Source organism: Muntiacus reevesi, chromosome 2 (assembly GCF_963930625.1).
Source record: "Muntiacus reevesi chromosome 2, mMunRee1.1, whole genome shotgun sequence".
In the NCBI taxonomy this organism is placed as follows: Eukaryota; Metazoa; Chordata; class Mammalia; order Artiodactyla; family Cervidae; genus Muntiacus; species Muntiacus reevesi.
In genome coordinates this window covers 271,119,721-271,140,871 of record NC_089250.1, presented here as the reverse complement: position 1 = coordinate 271,140,871, position 21,151 = coordinate 271,119,721, and the positions used below count along the sequence as shown (strand labels likewise).

Here is a 21,151-nt window from a genome sequence, read left to right as displayed (position 1 = left end):
GCAGGAGGCGAAGGGGACGACAGAGGATGAAATGGTTGGATAGCATCACTGACTCAATGGACATGGGTTTGAGTAAACTCCGGGAGTTGGTGATGGACAGGGAGGCCTGGCGTGCTGCCGTTCATGGGGTCACAAAGAGTCGGACATGACTGAGCGACTGAACTGAACTGAACTGTACATTTTACTCCCTTAGTGTATTCCTCCTGCAGCTTAAAAACAAACAAACAAACAAACAAAAAAACCAACAATGAGCTGGTTTTTTTAAACTCTGGGTCTGTTTCTATTTGCAAGTTATTTCATTTGCATGAATTTCTGGCTTCCACCTGTAAGTAATATTTTAGGATGTTTGTCTTTGGTCTCATACCTCAGTGTGATAATCTCTCGGTACATCCATGCTGCTGCCCCTGGTATTTTTATTTTCTGAGTGTATTCCACCGTATAGATGGGCCAGTTAGTTCTCATTTTTTGTTGATGGATATTTTGGTTAATGCTCTGACTTGGTTATTGTGAATAGTGCTGCCCTGAAAATAGAAATGTATATATTCTTTTGAATTAGATTTTTTTCCAGATGAAAGTAAGGAGTGCTATTGCTGAAAAATGTGGTAACTCTCTATTTCACGTTTTAAGGAACCTCCAAATATTTTCCTTTGTGGCTGCACCCACCCATTTACAGCCCTGCCCACAGTGTAGGAGGGTTCTCTGTTCCCCTCGCCCTCCGCAGCACTTAAGTTTTGAAGATCTTTTGAGGCCGTTCTGAGCCGTGTGCGGTGATGGATCATGGTAGTTTTCATTTGCATTTCTTTAATAATTACTGATGAGTATCTTTCCATGGCTTTTTACTTTCTACGGGGGAGTACAGTTAACCTCTGGGAAGTGGCTTCTTGAAAGTCAGCCCTGTTTGAGTTCTGTTCGTGTGATCTACCCCGGAAGATTTCTTTAGGGCTGGTTTAGAGCCCCACAGGACTTGGTAAGAGCGTCAGCACCGGTTTTCAAGGGGCTGTTACAGGGAATGACCACAAGGTGGCAGCATTTCCTCGTGCCCGCTCTGGTTACCTGGGCAACCAGAGCCTTGGGGCAAGTCCCCTTTCTGGGTTGTCAATGAGAATGCATCCCGGGGATCTTTCCGACCCAGGGGTTGAACCCGCTTCTCTTATGTCTCCTGCATTGGCTGGTGGATTCTTTACCGCTAGCGCCACCCCGGAAGCCCTAAGGCTTGTGTCTCCTTACTTCTTCCCCCTTACCCTTCATCCCTAAGGCGATCCCGGTGATTGCAATACCCCTCTGCAGAGGGAGCTGTCCTTTCAGTGGGGTGACCCTAAGGAAGGAGGCTGGAGGTGGGAACCCAGCCACCAGGAGACACGGGGCCCAGGGGACTTTGCAAAGGTCTTCCAGCCCAGAGACCCCACCATCCTTCTGCGGCAGGAGGGTCCCCTGGATCTGGAGACTGTGGACTCATGCAGAGGGGAACAGGAAGCCCATGTCCATCGGGGTGGGGGGGCTCATTGACTGGCATATCCTCCCCAGCGCCCTCAGCCCCAGGACAGTCCCACCTGGGGATCCAGCCTGCTCAGGTCGGAGGGATGTGACGCAGCCCAGATCCCCAAGGGGAACAGAGCCAGCAGTTCTTTTGTCTTTCTTTCTTTCCTGTTCTTTTTTATGTTTATTTTGAATTTGAGTATATAGATGACTTGCATTGCTGTGGTTTTTTTTTTTTTTATGTGTAAAGTAACATTATTCATTTATACATAGATGTATATGTGTTCTTTTGGGGTTCTTTTTCTCATATAGGTTATTTATAGAGTCAAAGTAGGGTTCCTTGTGATCTACAGTGGGTCCTTATGGATTATTTGCAGTGTGTATATGTTATTCTCAACATATATTTCTCCCTGCACCCCGCCCTTCGTTTTTGGTAACCATAAGTTTCTTTACTAAGTGTATGAAGTTATTGTTTTGTAAAGAAGTTCATTTGTTTCCATGTTTGGATTCCACCTAGAAGTGATAACATGTGATACTTTGTCTCAATTACTTCACCTAGTGTGACATCTCTAGTTCTTTCCTGTGACTGGAAGTGGCATTCTTTCATCTTTTTTGACTGGTAATGCCGCGGTATCTGAACCCCATCTTCTTTAACCATTCATCTGTCCTTCTACACTTAGGTTTCTTTTGTATCTTGGTGATTGTATCCAGTGACACCATGATGGTTGCTGTGCAGTATCTTTTGAAAGTTTGGTTTTCCCAGGATCCACGCCCAGGCGTGGGATGGCTGGGTCACATGGTACTTTGTTGTTGAGGGTCTGAAAGCCCCTCCAGAGCGGATGCACTGATTTACATTTCTACCCACAGGGAAGGAGGGTTCCCTTCTCTCCACACCCCCTCCAGCATTTATTGTCGAATTTTTGAGGTGGCTATGCTGACTGGTGGGAAGTGATACCTCACTGAACTTCTGATTTGCATTTCTCTAACGATTAGGGACGCTGAACATATTTTGATGTAGTTTATGGCCACCATGATGCCGTCTCTGGATACCTTCTCTGGAAAAATGCCCATTTTGATCTTTGGCCCAGTTTTCTTTCTTTTTTTTTTTTTTTTTTAGTTTTCTATATATATATATTTTTTAATTGAACTGAATGGACTGTTTGTATGTTTTGGAGATAAATTCCTTGTATCTCCATTTGCAAATACTTTTTTTTTTCCCCACCCCTTCTGAGGGTTGTCTTTTTCGTTCATTTATGGTTTACATTGCTGCTCAAATGCTTTTAAGGCTAATGAGGTCCCATTTGCTTAGTTTATTTTATTATTCTAAACATGAATCCAAAAGAACCGGCTATGATTTATATCAAAGCATGTTCTCTATATTTTCCTGAAAAGCTTTATACTGTCCATCCCTCCATTTAGATCTTTAATTGATTTGGAATATGTTTCTCTGCATGGGGTTAAGCAGTGTAGTGATTTCATCGTCTTTTCACTTGTTTGAGGACCCTCCGCCCTGTCCTCCATGCTAATGGTTAATGGCTTACCTTGCCAGCATCAGTGTAGGAGGGTCCCCGTTTCCCCACACCCTCTCCAGCATTTACTGTTTGCAGACTTTTTGCCAATGGCCATTCTGATCGGAGTGAGGTGATACCACATTGTAGTTTTGGTTTGAATTTCTGTAAGTTTTAGTGATACTGAAATCTTTCCATGTGATTATTTTGAAAGAGTGTGAGTAAAACTTACCTCCCAAGGTTGGCTTCTTGACCAATTGCCAGGTTTTGAGTTCTTTTTCCAGGGTTTACCTAAGGTCATTCGTTGACAACAGGTGTTTATTCCTTGCATCCCTGAAGGCCTGGTGCATAATACGTGCCCATCTTCACAGGTTTTAAGTTTTTGCTACCCAAAGAGGCCACAAGGTGGTAACATTTCTTCATGCCCCACTCATTATTTTTGGTCATTTAAATTTTTATATTCTATTGGATTAGACGTGATTTCCAATGCTGTGCTTGTTTTTGGTTTTCAGGAACTTGAGTCAATTATACATAGACATAATCTATTAGACATGTGCCTTGTATTAGATTGAGAAAAACTGTACTTTGGAAAAATACATGTTTTTAGAGGTTCTAAAATATGTTCTTGAGTTTGCTAATCAGAGACTGCCAGTGCAGCAAATAGTTCACAATTGCTTTCATCTTGGTTTTCACTAGGGGTTAATTTTTTAAAGGTTAAAATTTATGGACTCAAATCTACTAAAGTGACAAGGAAAATGTTTGAGTGTGTATAGCAAGTCAGATATGTGCTGTCAGTGAGAGAAGAATATAAAGACTGGAAATATTTTTGTTGTAAAAAAGTAATGATAATTCGATTCTCTAGTCAGTCATTTATAAATGGGGAAAAGTAGAACAAATTAATAAATTCTTGGCCTTGAGAGGCCTTTTGGGAATTTAGTCTCAGACTCCTGAGGAATTACGGCAGAGTCAGTATAGAAGAAGCTGTGTGGTCAGCACACCAGACTTAGTTTTAAAACAAGTTAGTCTTGGCCTAATTTAATGAAAATGGAGGCAATTTTAGAAAGAAAATATATTTCACTAAATATTAATTTCTAGCTTTGCTAATTAAGGTCTGTGGTTACTAAGAAACTCTTATGACACAGTGCCTTGCTTTTATGTAATAATGCTAATGAGAGCTAACTGCATTACTAAGGTGCTCTCTAAGTTCATCTCTAAAACTTACCTCAGTGATCAATCGTTGGATAAAAGTCGGAATCTCCATGATCTATAGCCAGGAGATTAACACCAGGCTACAGTTACTTAACAAACTAAGTCAGAGGACCTGGGACATACTGACTATACTTAAAACAGGTTCTCAAATTCTTACTTATGATCCTACTAATACTGCTAGCTATATTATTTCCTCTTCTGCCTGCGTTGCACAGTTGTTTCTTGCATTACCGAATGTGTGACTGAGAGGCTGATAAAATGATGATATGAGATCAGTGAGGGTGATGGTGAAACTCTAGATGTGGGAAGAAGCAACAAGAGGGAACGTTTTCATGGACCATAGAGGCGGGTGAGACAGGCGATCCAGGGTCTATTGGCTCCTGTTTCTTGGGTTAGTGGCCTGTCAGCAGAATCTTTGCCAGACCTAGGAATGAGCATTCCTAGCACCATGGGACAAAATGGACGTGATATGCCCCAACCATGGTCAAATTTATGGCCACAAAGGGGCCATGCCGACTGAAAACGAGCACTTGCCGTCTGCCCCGGCTAGGATTAGATCAGGACCTGCTGCAGCGCCTGCCCTGGGGCAGATCAGGAACGAGGAATCTGTGCTCTGGGAAAAGCTGGCAGAACAGGCCTTCGGATAGTCAGATACTCTCATGAGGGCAAAGATTTTCATGAGACCAGATTCTTGCCTCTTCTCATACCTAGAGGAGCACTAAAGTCAGTAACAGTGACAACTGCTCTGATTAATATGTGAGTCAAAGGTTAGAACCTACTTAGATAAAACTAGACAAGTGGCTACCAGGCTACAGGTCTTCTTGAAGTGCCAGGTCTAGACTGGGATTCCAGCTTATTCAACTGGGGAAAAATTGTGATTGATTTTTTATATTCATGCTCAGGTTTTCACTCCTCCAACTACTTGAAACTGAGTCTGTCACACCTACATCAGTCACTCTGGGCTAATACAAAGACATCAAAGTATGTGAGACCACCCCAGAAGGCTCCATTCCTTTGGAGAGGGTAGCCCCAGTGTGACTCTATCTGAACCAGGATCAAAATTGCTAAAAAATGTAACCTGGTTCTTACTCCTGCTATAGCTCCTGCTCACAATAATTTGTGATAATTAGTCACAGATCTTTGGCCCCTGGCTTTTCAAATCCACTTGTTATGTTTGTCTCTTTCAGATTACAATGGTTTCCCATCAAGATAATGGTTCCAGCTACTCCTCGGAACAGATCCTGTGGGATTAACAACAGAAGTCACCCTGGGGCCCCTGAATGAGACAGGGTGAGAGCTCCATGCCCCCAGCTAGGTAAGGTCTATGAGCCCCATGCCAGCCTGAAGAAGCTACAGAAGACAGACCTTCGTCCTTCAGCCTCACAATAAAGATTTTTGGGCTTCATGTCTCTCAGCGGGATTTGATGTAGGTGATAGAGGGGCCTGTGGGCTGGACAGCTGCTGTTTGTGAAGTGGAGTGAAATGGAAGCTTTGTTCTCACTCACACACTCCAAGGACAAACCTAGTGGCAGAAGCTGAAGTCTGCTAGTGTGAAGACAAAAGGTGTCCACTTCTGAGGTCAAAGAAGACTGCCCTGTACAAGGGCAGGAAGGCGCCTTGATGGCCAAAAACGCAGGGGGCCCCATCCCATAATAAGTGTGGACATGTACCCACAGGCCTCTGTGGGGGGATCAGTCTTAGCAAATGTTGTGCCCACGTCGTGGGGAGGGTGCAGGGACCAGTCAGGTGTGAAAAAAGAGACAAGGTGATCGGCCAAAGGTAACCGAAGACCCAGAAGGACGGTCCTGAATGAGGGACTTACATCGCCTCCCCCTGGCTCCTCCTCAGGACACACACACACTTCTCTCGGTTCTGCATGTCTGCGCCGCTCCTGTCTTAAACACCCTGTGTTTCTCTACGCTCTCCCAGATGTTATGCTGTGTCGATAACAATGGACTTCTATATGTATTTACACCTCTTGCCTCCTTAATATATTCTTGAGTTCAAACCAGGGAACGGCCGAAGGTCACTTTGCTTCTACACTCTGGCCATCTTCGGTCTTGTGGGTGGCAGGCCTGCTTTTCATCCAGGGCGCCCTGGGTCAACTCCGGGCAGGGAGCCAAGATCTCCCTCCAGGCCAGCTCACGGCGGTCTTCCCGAGATCACGATCGTACGTTTTCTGTCACCACGGCTGGAAAAGGCGTTATTTCATTGCATGTTGTGGTACAATAATATTGCCTTGTATGTCTGTACTGCATCTTTTCTCTCCGCCATCTCTCCTTCTAAATGTTGGTTGCTTCACCCTCTTGGTTATTGAACCTAGAGCTGCCGATATCGCTGGGGTGTGGCTCACTTCTAAAATATTAGGTTTTCTCCAGATCTCTCCCCAGGCATGGGAGCCCAATCAATGAAAATTCATACACATATATGATTTTTTAATTTATTTTTTATTGCTGGATAATAGCTTTGAAATTTTCTGTCAGTTTCTGACTAAGCTCATGCCAGCTCTAATTATAACTTATTTGAGGTTGAAGTGATTTATGATGTATGGGCCTTAGTGAGTAGCAAATTCAGGCCTTAGTGTGGAACAGAGACAGGCCTTAGCATTGACCAGACTCGGTGTGAACTAGAGTCAGGCCTTAGTGTGGACCCGAGTCTGTACTGAGTGTGGAGCAGAGTCTGGCCTTAGCGTGGACCAGAGTCAGGTCTAGGTCTGGACCAGAGCCAGACCTAAGTGGGTAACAGTCACGCATCAGGTAGACTGGGTTCCACACTCGGGCCTGACTCTGGTCCACATAAGGCCTGACTCTGGTACTTACTTACCCGGACTCAGGTCCATCCTGAGACCTGATTCTGGCGCACGCCAAGGCCATACTCTGGGGCACACTAAGCCCTGACTCTGGTGCACGCTAAGGCCTGACTCTGGTGCTCACTTAGACCTGACTGTGGTACTCATTTTGGCCTGACCCTGGTCCACTCCTATGCCTGTCTGTCATCCTCACTTAGGACAGACTCCGGTCCACACTAACTAAGGCCTGACTCTGGTCGTCATTAGGACTGACTTTGGTCGACACTCAGGCCTCACCCTGGTCCACACTCAGGCCCAGCTGTGGTTCTGGGTTAATCCTGACTCTGGTACAAGTTAGGCCTGAACCTGGTAAAAACAACTGTGAAAACCTGGGGGCAGTTAACATCCACCAAGCCTGCGTGTGCGCTCAGTTGATTCAGTCGTGTCTGATTCTTTGTGACGCTGTGGACTGTGGCCCGCCAGTCTCTGTCTGTTGGATTCTCCAGGTAACAATTCTGGAATGGGTTTCCATGCCCACCTCGAGGTATCTTCTTGACCCAGGCATCCAACCAGTGATGTCTCCTGCGTTTTCTGCATCTCAGGCAGATTCTTTACTGCAGAGCTACCCGGGAAGGCCCTCACCAAGCCTGGGGACCTGTCAAAAAACAAACAAACAAAAAAAAACCCTACTCCCAACAACTGTTCTCTGGAAGGTAGTGGACAAAGAGCCTAAGACCCAAATCACCAAGGCCCCACCTCGCACCCCCCTCCCTGGAGGCCCCACCGTGCTTCTCCATGGGAGGCCCTGCCCCCCCTCTCCTCCCTAGGGGTCCCACCCCACCCCTCACTGGTTTCAGAATCAGGTCCTCACTAAGCCAAGATTCCGGTTCTCATACTGCTCTACCCTGGTTCTCACTGAGGCCCGACTGGTTCTAAGGCCCAGCTCTGGTTCTGAAGCCTGCCGCCGGTCCTCACTAAGGTAAGATTCGGGTTCTCATATGGCTCTACCCTGGTTCTCACAAGGCCCGACTGGTTCTAAGGCCCAGCTCTGGTTCTGAAGCCTGCTGCCGGTCCTCACTAAGGTAAGATTCGGGTTCTCATATGGCTCTACCCTGGTTCTCACAAGGCCCGACTGGTTCTAAGGCCCAGCTCTGGTTCTGAAGCCTGCCGCCGGTCCTCACTGAGGTAAGATTCGGGTTCTCATACGACTCTACCCTGGTTCTCACTGAGGCCCGACTGGTTCTAAGGCCCAGCTCTGGTTCTGAAGCCTGCCGCCGGTCCTCACTGAGGTAAGATTCGGGTTCTCATACGACTCTACCCTGGTTCTCACTGAGGCCCGACTGGTTCTGAGTCCCGAGTCTGGTCTGAAGCCTGCCGCCGGTCCTCACTGAGGCCTTTGCGCCCGTCAGCACTGTGCCTGCCGTGCCAGCACTCGGTGCTACTTCCTTGCCCTGGATGTCCTCCTGGGCTCCTGTTTGCCTGTGGCCTCTTACCTTGTTTCCTTTTCCACACCCACTCTTCCCTGGACCCTCCCCAGCACGCATGTACAGCCTTTTCCTCACGTTGATCCCCCACACAGGCCTGTGGTGCATGTCCACACTTCCTGTGGGATGGGGCCACATGCTTCTCTCGGCCCCAAGTAGCCCTCCTGCACGTGTGCCGAGAGGGAAGCTTTCCTTGTCCTCAGGACTGGGCATTTTATCTCTTTACCCCAGCAGGCCTCAGCTTCTGCCACTAGCTCTGTCCTTGGAGTGTCTGGGTGAGAACAAAGCTTCAACTTTACCCCACTCGAAAGACCAGCTTTCCAGCCTGGGGGCCCTCTGTCTTCTCCCTTAAATCCCTCTGAGAGACACTAACCAAAAAATTGTTTGTTGGGAAGATGAAGGTGGAGGTCTCTCTTCTGTAGCTTCTTCAGGCTGGCATGGGACTGTAGACCCCACCTAGCTGGGGTCACAGAGCTCTCGCCCTGTCTCATTAAGGGACCCCAGGGTGACTTCTGTTGTTATTCCCACAGGATCTGTTCTGAAAATTGGCTGGAATCTCTGCATCACCACTATCTTGATGTGAAACTGTAGTAATCTGAAAGAGACAAATTTAACAAGAGATTGAGAAAGGCAGGGGCCAAAGATCAGCAAAAGAATTACTGTGACCAGGGGCCCAAGCAGGAGTAAGAGCCAAGTTATGTTTTTTAGCAATTTTGATCTAGATAGAGTCAGCACTTGTGCTACCCTCTCCAAGGGAATGGAGCCTTCTGCTGTGGTCTCACATGCTTTGATGTCGTTTGTATTAGCCCAGAGTGACTACGGGAGGTGTGACAGACTCAGTGGAAGTAGTTGGAGGAGTGAAAACTTGAACATTAATAAGCAAAGTAGATCTCTCATTTTTTTTTTCCAGGAGAGTGAGCTTGAATTCCAGTCTAGATCTAGCACTTCAAGGAGACCTTTAGCCTGGTAGCCAGTTGTCTAGATTTATCTAAATAGAGTTTAACCTCTGATGTGGTACTATTAGAACACAAAAAAATCACAAAACCCAGAGCAGTTATCAGAGTTACTGATTTTAGTGCTTCTCTAGGCATGAGAAGAGGCAGGAATCTGGGCTCATGAAAATCTTTACCTGAAAACATCTGACTGTCTGCAGGCCTGTCCTGCCAGTTCTCCCAGAGCACAGAGGCCGTGCTCCTGACCTCCCCCCTCAGCGCCTTTCAGGGGGTGCTGAAGGCCAACAGTGGCGGTGGCTCCTGATTTAATCTTCGCAGGAGCAGACAGCAGGAGCCAGCTTCCTGTCAGCATGGCCCCTTCATGGCCGTAAGTCTGACCACGGTTTTGGTGGCATTTCATATCCAGTTTGAGCCATGGTGCTAGGAATGTTCGTTCCCAGGCCTGGCAGAGATTCCGCTGACAGGGCGCGTAGTGCAACGTCACTGGACGAGGCCATAACGCAGTAGCCAAGAGCCACTGGGCCACCTATGTGGACAGCAAGATGGCTGTCTGAGGAGGCCTTACAAATAGCTGAGAAAAGTAGAGAAGCGAAAGGCAAAGGAGGAAAGGAAGGATATACGCATTTGAATGCAGAGGTCCAAAGAAGAGCAAGGAGAGATAAGAAAGCCTTCCTGAGTGATCAATGTAAAAAAACAGAAGAAAACAATAGAATGGGAAAGACTAGAGATCTCTTCACAAAAATCAGAGATACCAAGGGAACATTTCATGCAAAGATGGGCTCAATAAAGGACAGAAATGGTATGGACCTAACAGAAGCAGAAGAGATTAAGAAGAGGTGGCAAGCATACACAGAAGAACTGTACAGAAAAGGTCTTAATGACCCAGATAACCACAATGGTGTCACTCACCTAGAGCCAGACATCCTGGAGTGTGAAGTCAACTGGGCCTTAGAAAGAATTACTACCAACAAGGCTAGTGGAGGTGAAGAAGTTCCAGCTGAGCTATTTTAAATCCTAAAAGATGATGCTGTGAAAGTGCTTCACTAGGTATGCCAGCAAATTTGGAAAACTCAGCAGTGGCCACAGGACTGGAAAAGGTCAGTTTTCATTCCAGTCCCAAAGAAGGGCAATGACAGAGAATGTTCAAACTACTGCACAATAGCACTCATTTCACATGCTACCAAGGTAATGCTCAAAATCCTTCAAGCCACCCTTCAACTGTACGTGAACTGAGAACTTCCAGATGTACAAGCCAGATTTGGAAAATGCAGATTAAATTGCCAACATTCATTGGATCATAGAAAAAGGGAATTCCAGAAAAACATCCACTTCTGCTTTATTGACTACACTAAACCGTTTGACTGTGTGGATCACAACAAACTGTGGAAAATTCTTAAACAGATGAGAATACCAGACCACCTTAGCTGCCCCCTGAGAAACCTGTATGCAGGTCAAGAAGCAACAGTTAGAACCGAACATGGAACAACAGACTGGTTCCAGATTGGGAAAGGAGAATGTCAAGGCTGTATATCATCACCCTGCTTATTTAATGCATATGCAGTGTACATTCTGGAGAGAAACTCTAGTAATGTAATAAGTGATGAAAGAGGTTCATCCCAAATGTAGTTTAGAAAACAGGAGAGGGTTTATACAAGAAAGACAAGTGAATGATGTTTAAAAAAAAAAGGAGCAAAGTATTTAATCAAATCTAAATAAATATCAAAGAATGTATTGGAATTAATTCCATGTATCAAAGTAAGACAAAGGATTGTTCTAAATTTTCAATAGTTATATCACTTGCTTATTAAGGATAAGACAATGACAGTTCACTGAAATCTTGATGTATCTTTATCATATCAACCAAAGTAATGAATATTAGTTGACATGTTTGTGATAACAACATCTCTGATAACCCTAGAAAAATATGTGAAAGGCTTCCCAGAAGAGTCATGTAGCTAGTTACATCTTGTTTATTAAATGATTAGCCTCTATTTTGTAACCACAGAAGTCACAATGCTCAGCTCATTGTATCAGAGAAATGAATATTGTTGTCTATGTTTGTAAATCTGTATTTTAATTAAGGTCACACAGTGGATTGTAAAAGGTTTTATTATGACTATGTGTGATATCCTTATATGTTAATTAATAAAATTGAATGGCTTTTGGTGATAAAGTTGATGTGTAATGAATGAAGTGTTAACCCACCACCAACATTAAACTCTCCCACCTTCCTTAAGGTTACGGGGGAGAGATTGTGACAATAAACTATTAGGTAGCACAGAGGATAGCATCTGTAACAATTAGTTACCTTACTACCCTTAACCCTCAAATAATGTGATAATATATTTTCCATCATTTCTACACATACCTTCCCCTGCGCCCCGTAACTGCTGGGGCATGGTGACGGCTCTAATAAGAAGGATCCTACAGAGTGCTGTTGAGAACTCCCCTGAACTGCTCCATGCTGTTGCTGCCTCAGCGTCTGTCTGGGGAGCAGGCAGCCTGCAGGTCCTTGAACTCACACCAGCCAGTCCTGTGATCACCTGCACTAGATGACCCCCTTCCTTGAGACCAGCAGTCTTGCTGAACCCCAGGGTCTACTTCACAGGACCCCCTTCAGTGACACCCTCAGAGCTCACCAGAATCCTGCTCCTCTGGTTTGAATGGACCCATCCACACTCAGCCTGGGGAGCCCACAGCACTTCACTCAGTGTCACTTAGAAAAGCCTGAATCCCAAGAATTGCAGCTTTCTCTGCCTGGTTCTAGCCTGGCCTCCCTCAGAAATTCCCACCCTAAACCCTCTCCTCCTGAGAGGTCTCAGCTGTGCTGAGTGTGAGGGCTGAAGCCCAGGGCTCCTGAGTGTGGGTCTTGGGGGAGAAGCATCAGAACAAACAGGGAACTTGCTGAAGACTCATTTCACGGCCCCACCTCAGACCTGCAGATTCATAACTTCTTAAAGTGGGGACCTGACCTCGAGGGGTTCAATTCACTGAAATGGTTCAGGAAGAATCTGAACCATTGGCCAAGTGGTTTCCATCTGTTTCCCATCAGGGTCACCACGTGACCGGTGTTAGGAAATGACCTCCCCGGCGCCCTCCCGACAGAGTTCTCTCTTGGGCCTGTGGGAGCCCCAGTGTGGTGTGTAGGAAGTGCTCCAGGGGACTCTAAGGGGGGGCCCGTGTTAAGGACACGGCTCCTGGTCCATTTGTGAGAGCTGAGGCCCAGCGTCAGTCCCCGGAGAGGCAGCAAGTTCTGCTCTGCGTGGGCTTTAAAGGGGCAAGTCAGTGCAGCCCACACACCCGTGTGAGCACAGTTTGGAGGAATTTATAAGAAGAAAGAAGAGTAGACAACAACAACAACAACAATTTGATAGATTGGTTTCCACGGAGGAGCTGATTGTCCTGAATCTCGCCTGAGACGAAGGACAGGAGAGGTCGGCCTTTCTCGCTTTTCAAGGTCCGTCTGCCTGTGGGGGTGTTGGGAGCAGGCGAAGGAGCTGTGCTGGCACCTCTGGAGGTGTAATCTCACGATGCTGAGGTGATTCCTCCACAGTCGTGATGCGAAAACGACCCAGGGCAGGAGGAAGAAGAGGAGGGAATGGCAGCTTCTCAGGGGAATGTCCTGATTCAGGTGAGAGGCTGTGTCTGCTTTTTCCTCCTTAAATGCCCTGGGTTGAAAACATACACATCTTTAATTCTCTTTTTCTGATATTCTTGCCTGGCGAGGTGGTTTTCAACTATTAAATCCTATTTTTTCTTTTATTTTATGAGTCACAATCTGGCTCTTCTCTGTGCATGGGCCTCTTCTTCTTTTCTGCCTCCAGGCGCCCTACAGGGCATGAAGCATTCCCAGTGGGAATTAACAGCTTTCAGTTTTTCAAAATATTCCCTTTTGGAAAGATCAACAAGGGAACGCTTTGATATGCAGAATTCCCCTTGGGATGGGGTGGGGTCGCAAAGAGTCAGACACGACTGAGCGACTGTTCAGTTCAGTGTAGTCACTCAGTCGTGTCCAACTCTTTGCGACCCTGTGAATCGCAGCACGCCTGGCCTCCCTGTCCATCACAAACTCCCGGAGTTTACTCAAACTCATGCCCATTGAGTCAGTGATTCCATCCAACCATCTCATCCTCTGTCATCCCCTTCTCCTCCTGCCCCCAATCCCTCCCAGCATCAGGGTCTTTTTCCAATGAGTCAACTCTTCGCATGAGGTGGCCAAAGTATTGGAGTTTCAGCTTCAGCATCAGCTCTTCCAATGAACACCCAGGACTGATCTCCTTTAGGATGGACTGGTTGAATCTCCTTGCAGTCCAAGGGACTCTCAAGAGTCTTCTCCAACACCATAGTTCAAAAGCATCAATTTTTGGGCGCTCAGCTTTCCTCACAGTCTAGAATTCCTTAGAGACTTTTGAAAATATTCTAACTGTTCTCTACATTGGTAAGAAAGATCTGTTGTTTAAATGTGCTATTAGGGATACTGTTCTGTATTTTTGGAGGTATTTTGGGGAGGTATTTTTGGAGTAAAAATGCATAAAGGTGAAATTTTTTCAAGACACATTGAGATTTCCTTAATTTTGCCGAAAGTACCTGAGCAGAGACCATGTGTCTTCTCAAGTGTTTCTCTCACCTGACACCAGTTTATCCCATTAGAACTGATGGTCACCGATTCGAGTGTTTTTTGCTAGATTCTCACACCATGAAGTTCCATTTTTTTCTGTTTATCTTTAATAAAATCTTGTAAAGACGTAGTGAGGGGTGTGCACAATCCAACACAGTTAAGGGGGAAACTCCACTGCCTCCTAGTTTCTCTTTGCTGCTCGTTGGCTCTGAAATATGAGCATTCAGCTGTGTTCAGGAGAGATACTGAGTTTTGTAAGGAGAGGCTTTCATTAGTCAAGTCAGACACTTTCCCTTATGGGTTATTACAAATGTTGAGAATAGTTCCCTGGGCTACGCAGCAGTTCCTTCTTGGTTGTTTTTGTACATACTAGAGTGTATATGTTAAACACAAAGTCCTACTTGTGTTCATTTTTCTTTGTTTGTGTGTGTGTGTTCATTTTTCTAACGAGCATGTCCCCTTGGAGTAAAGGAAGAATCCCAGAGCTAGGTGTGAATGAATGAAGCAGATGACACAGGTGAGGGGTCCAAAGACCACAGAGGAAGCCAGAGTTGTTCAGGTGGTCTGGGGAGGCCTGCTTCACTAGAGTGAGAAGCCTGGGTTTATTTCTGTCAAAGAGGGACATGATCTTCCCCGTTCTTCTGCTCTTAAACCTCCGTGTGTTGTTCTTCAGCTCCAGTGGTTTTTCCCTCACTTTCACTGAGAGCCAAAACCTTCCTCCTGGTCTCTGGGGACCTGCATACTCTCGCTGCTTTGGGGGACCTAGGAAAAGCTGCTTACAGTTCTGACAAAGCCTGCCTTAAGGCCTTTCCAAATTCCTGACTCTGCCTCAAGTCAGAAATGTGTGAGGAGAGTTGTGGAGATGCTGGGATTAGTTGACAAAATTCCAGAAATACTGGGAGCAGATATATGCTTCCTGCTTTCCAGTTTCCAGTGGAAACTTCAAACATGGCTCTCCAAAGTTCAGACTCAGTCCCTGAGATCATACAATGTAATCCCCAATTTCTACCTCCCAATTTTTACTTCCTATGAGCAAATTTTAGACATTTTAAGTGCATTTACCCCAACTCATCAATGCTAAAACTATTTAATATATCTATTAACTCACAGAAATATATTTTTACTGTTCTTTTATTTTGTACTGGAGTATAACCGATGAACAATGTTGTGGGCAGCAAAGTGACTCAGCCATCCATGTACGTGTGTCCGTTCTCCCCCAGATTCCCCTCCCATCCAGGCAGCCACATGACATTAAGCAGAGTTCCCTCTGCAGTACAGCAGGAACTTGTTGGCTATCCATTTTAAATATAGTAGTGTGTACATGGTGATCCTTTATGGAGAATTGATATTTATTTTTCTTGAAAGGTTGCTGAAATTTTCCAGTTAATTCATCTAATCCAAGGATTTTTTAAATTACTTTTTTACTCTTTACTAATAGTTTTAGGTGTGTTATAATTTTTTAATTCACTCATGCTAACATCTAAGGTGTTCTGTGTTTCTAAGAATTGAATCTTTCTTTGAGGTATTCAACTTTTTGGTATAGTATCTTTCATCGTAACCTGATAGAATGACTTTTTGTTCTATGTAACATGTACAGGGCCGTTGTTTTTATTTCTGATCTTACTTGCATCTCACTTCTTATTAATCTAGCTAAGGGTTTGTCAGTATTGCATACAACTGTAAAGCATATTCACTCCAAGTACTAAGTGGGATCTCGGTTATTTGTTATCTTTCAGTGATAATCTTCTCATGACACCCAGGGTTTGTTCCCAAAGAAGCCGTGCATAGGAGATTCATGTGTGAGGTGCTGGGAAGATCTGAGAGCTCTCAGCTTGGAAATCTGTACTTAATGAAAGACTGGGAAAGTAAGGGGGCCTGTGAAGGACAAAAAGATGTTGTTTTAGATGTAACCAAATCGGGACAATTATCCATGATGAAAACATGATTGCCAAAAGAAATTGAGGATGTGTGTCAAATTGGAAAAAATCCCATTTGAAGTCAATACGTTCGGCAGAAAAATATGTTTTTGTAAGCAAGGACCCATATGATTAAAAAAAAATACATATTCTCTGATGTGAAATTTTGAAAACATGGAAAGTCACCTAGTCTATGCTATAAATAATCACTCAAACCAGCATGAGCATAGGTTTGAATTAAACAGTCAGTCATACATGTCTGAAAGCCAGCGATTTGAAAATGAAGGAAGAAAATCTCACGATGATCAAGTTGAGAGATCCTTTAGTGAAGGCTCATTATTTTTCCAACAAGAAACATTTTCTCCCTATTCCAATATCTGTAATGTCGATAATAATGAGAGAATCTTTATCTGGCCACCGTGATTCAACGGGTATCATAGTACAGATAATGTGGAACAACCTTCCATGTGTAATCCAGCGAGTGAGGCCTTAAGCGAGAGCTCCATCTTCAGTTATTACAACAGTATTTATGATGGAGCCAGAATCTACCCATGCCTAGAACCTGGGAATCACTTTGACCAATACTCAGGTCTCATGAATCATCAGAGAACTCAGTGTTCAGAGAACCATGATGAATGGGATGAATATAGAAATGTCTTTTATCAAAGCTCAAATCTTATTACAGATAGGAATATCCACACTGAAGAAAACAATTACAAATTTAGTGAATGTGTTCAAGTTTCTAACCAGTCATCACAACTTACTCAACATCCGAGTATTCATGCTAAGGGGGACCACGGCAAGTGGAATAAATGTGGGAAAGTCTTTCCTCAATTATCAGATCTAAACGGACACAGGAAAACCCATACTGAAGGGAAACCTAACCAATGCACAGAATGTGGCAAAACCTTTAGCAAGCCCTCAAACTTTACTCGACATCTCAGAACTCATACTGGAGAGAAGACTTACAAATGTACAGAATGTGGCAAAGCCTTTACTCGGAATTCAAACCTTAATCAACATAGGCGAATCCACACTGGGGAAAAACCATATAAATGTCAAAATTGTGGGAAAGCCTTTAACCAAAGTACGGCACTTACTCAACATCAGCGAATCCATACTGGGGAGAAGCCATATAAATGTCAGAATTGTGGGAAAGCCTTTAACAAAAGTACGACACTTACTCGACATCAGAGAATCCATACTGGGGAAAAACCATACAAGTGTAGAGAATGTGGCAAAGCTTTTATCAGTTCCTCAAATCTTAATCGACATCAGAGAATTCATACTGGGGAGATGCCTTATAAATGTACAGAATGTGGCAAAGCCTTTATCAAGTGTTCACATGTTATTCAACATCAGCGAATTTATACAAGAGAGAAGCCTTATAAATGTACAGAATGTGGCAAAGCCTTTAATCAGAGTTCAAACCTTAATAAACATAGGCGAATTCATACAAGAGAGAAGCCTTATAAATGTACAGAATGTGGCAAAGCGTTTAATCAGAGTTCAAACCTTAATAAACATAGGCGAATTCATACAAGAGAGAAGCCTTATAAATGTACAGAATGTGGCAAAGCCTTTAATCAGAGTTCAAACCTTAATAAACATAGGCGAATTCATACAAGAGAGAAGCCTTATAAATGTACAGAATATGGCAAAACCTTTAATCAGAGTTCAAACCTTAATAAACATAGGCGAATTCATACTGGGGAGAAACCATACAAATGTAAAGAATGAGGCAAAGCTTTTAACTGACACTCAAACCTTACTAGCCATAACATAATTCATACTGCCAAGTAGTCTTACAAATATAAATAATGTGACAGAGCCTTGAAGTGAACCGTCACCTCATTCAGCATCAGAGAGCGTGTGCTGGAGACAGACCCTACAAATGTAATAAGTGAGGAAACAGGTTTGTCCTAAGCATACACATCAGAAAATGCCGGAGGGTTCATCTTGGGAAGAACGTTTAATGCTGTGAGAAATGTACAAAACGAATTTAAAAACTCAGGTCTAAATAAATATCAGAGAATTCATCAAAGATAGCATTCAGTCAATAACCCTTTTCTGGTATTACTTTAAATCAGGATATTATAGAAAATAATCCATAGTTAAAACACTTAGAAAACTTATTTGTTACTTGGACCATAGGATCAAGGTGAGAGATGTTGGACAATATAGTTACTATCATTGTATGCTTGTTCATATTGACATTATGTGAAAATAAAATTTAATATAACTCAACTTTCAAATTACTACAGGCTAGACCTTTGTTTCTAGTGTGTATGTGAACACACATGCTTTTTTAAAAACTAATATTCTTGATCTTTGCTGTCTCAAAGTTAAACAAGACCCTTCTATATTAGGTGGAAACAATTTTTATCTACTTTTCTATGGACTATTAAGGATCTTGTAATGTGAAATGTATAGTGGAAGTCTAAATGAAAGTGATGACTGTCATTGTTTAAATCATCCCTCTATGTCACCATTAGGTAAGTGTTCAGAGAATAATTCTTTGTATTAAAGTAAGAGAGTCAAAATTTTAAACAGTTGTGCCAATGGTTTTTTATGGATATAAAGATGGCAGGTCACAGAAATCTTGAGGTATGTTTATAACTGCAATAACTAGAAGTCATGAATTTTAGTTGACATGGTAGCAATCAGGAAATCTTCACAGATACCCAAGAAAAATCTATGTAACCTTTTCCTGAAAGGTCATGTAATTAATGTACATCCTTGTTTACTAAATTTTGGCTCTCTCTGTTTTGTAAACCATAAATATCACATTTCTCTGACCATTGTATCAGAAGAACAAGAATGTTTCCAAATGCTTGTAATCTGTACTTTGATCAAACATTATAAACTTTGGAAAGTTTTATTTAGATTATGTGTGAACTTACTATATGTTAATTAATAAAAGTGAACGGCTTTTCACATATTAAACTTGATGTATAATTGATGAAGTGTTCTCATCAGTAACAAGCTTCCAGGTGGTTCAGTGGTAAAGAACCTGCCTGCCAATGCAGGAGACACAGGAGATGTAGGTTTGATCCCTGGGTCAGGAAGATCCCCTGGGGAAGGAAATGGCAACCCACTCCAATATTTTTGCCGTGGGAAATCCCATTGACAGAGGAGGTTGGTGGGCTCCAGTGCATGGGGTTGCCAAGTGTCAGACACAACTGAGCATGCACACATGTATTCCACCACCAGTGTTAACACTGATAGAAGCATTAACATCCCCCTGGTTTTTTTTTTAAGTCGTCACTAACTGATGGTGAATACAAAGTATCTGTAACACACTAGGATGACATCTCATGGGGCTTCCCAGGTAGTGCTAGTGGTAAAGAATTTGTCTGCCAATGCAAGAGACATAAGAGACACTGGTTCGATCCCTGGGTCCGGAAGATCCCCTGGAGGAGGGCAGGGCAACCCATTCCAGTATTCTTGCCTGGAGAATCCCATGGACAGAGAAGTCTGGCAGGCTACACTCCACGTGGTCACAAAGAGTTGGACACGTCTGAAGTGACTTAGGATGCACGTAGAAAGACATCTCATGGTAACTCCTCTTTTTCTACTGGCCATAACCCTCAAATAACTTGAGATCATATTTTCCATAAATGGTACAGTGCATCATTTCCTCGTTTTTAACATCTGGGACATTATGATGCTTACAGTATGGATTGCATAGGAGTATTGGTGAGAGTTACTTACACTGACCATTATATTGCTGCCTTAGCATCATTTGTGTAGACTGGTGGCCTACACGTGCCTTGCTTTGACACCAGTTATTCACATAAGCACACGTGCTAGATAACAGCCTGCAAATTCATAAGCAAATGTAAATTCCTCATAGGTCTTCCCTAGCAGCCCTTATAACCAGCCGTCCTCCTAAATCCCAGGTCCTTCTATTTTGATTTACCCATTCATTTATTTCCGGCTACGCTGGGTCTCTGTTGCTATGCGGGCTTTTCTCTAGGTGTGGTGCACAGGCTTCTCACTGCGGGGGCTTCTCTCGTGCAGCGCGGGCTCCAGGGCACACACCTCAGTAGTTGCATCCCCAGGGCTCCAGAGCACAGGCTCAGTACTTGTGGGCACGGGCTTAGCTGCACCGCGGCCCGTGGGATCTTAATGGTCGGGCATGGAACCCGTGTCCCCTGCGTTGGCAGGAGGATTCTTCGCCACAAGAAAAGTCATTAATTCTCGGTGAGGATGCTTCAAGTTCTCCAGGCAGCCTTGATGCACAGAGACACCTGAGAAGAGGCTCTGGGACATGAGGGAGAAGCATTCTAAAGCTCTGATCTTGACCATCATCAGAATAAAAAGGGAAAAATTTAGCAGTTGAAAACCACCTCAATAGGCAACATCAGAAGTAGAGAATGAAAGGTTTATAAACTGTTAATGCAGGGCATTTCCGGAGGAAAAGCAGACGTAGCCTCTGACCCAGGACAGGACATTTACCCGAGAAGCGGCCATTTCCTCCTCTTTTCCTCCTGCCCTGGGTCGTTTTCTCCTCAAGGTCATGGGGAAGAATCACTCAGCGTCCTGAGATTACACCTTCCAAGGCGTCAGCAGGGCGCCTTCGCCTGCTCCCCACGCGCCCACAGGCAGGAGCTTGACAAGCCGAGAAGGCCCACCTCTCCTGTCCTTGTCTCAGGAGAGATCAGGACGATCAGCTCCTCCCGGAGACGCACCGTCAGGCTCTCCTTTGTGTCCACACGCGTTCGCTCCCCGGATTCCGCCCACGGGACCGGTGAGCGGCACCGGCGTCCGCCTCCCGACCCCGGCCCGGCAGACCCCGCCGCCCCTCCGGGCCTGAAGCTGGCGCTGAGCCCTCGCAGACGCGCCGAAGCCCCGCGTTCAGCCCGGGCCTCGCCGGGAGCCGGAAGACGAGCAGCGCGGCTGCTCCCCGGGAGCAGGGGCCGGAGTTTGCGAGGAGGGGCCTCCTGGGCCCCCAGATGAGAACCTCTTCCCTGAAGATGTTCTCTGCAGCCTTAAAGTGGATACGAAGCCTCCGCAGTCTAAGAAGTGGTGAGTTGGCCGGTTTGAGGGGAAGCCGTGAGCCGGCACGTTGAACAAGCCCTGTGGGTGCTGACGCGGCTCCTGTCACACCCGTCTTCCGTGGCTCTGAGCCGGAGCCATCGCACACAGCACCCCTGGGAGCCCTGAGCAGGCGAGGGCGTGGGCTGGAACCTCTGA

The 21,151-nt window shown here is 44.9% G+C and overlaps 1 pseudogene; it reads left to right on the top strand.

The window, feature by feature from the left end:
• Positions 1-16,417: 16,417 nt before the first annotated feature.
• Positions 16,418-17,710, top strand: LOC136157592 (zinc finger protein 678-like; annotated as a pseudogene).
• Positions 17,711-21,151: the final 3,441 nt, after the last annotated feature.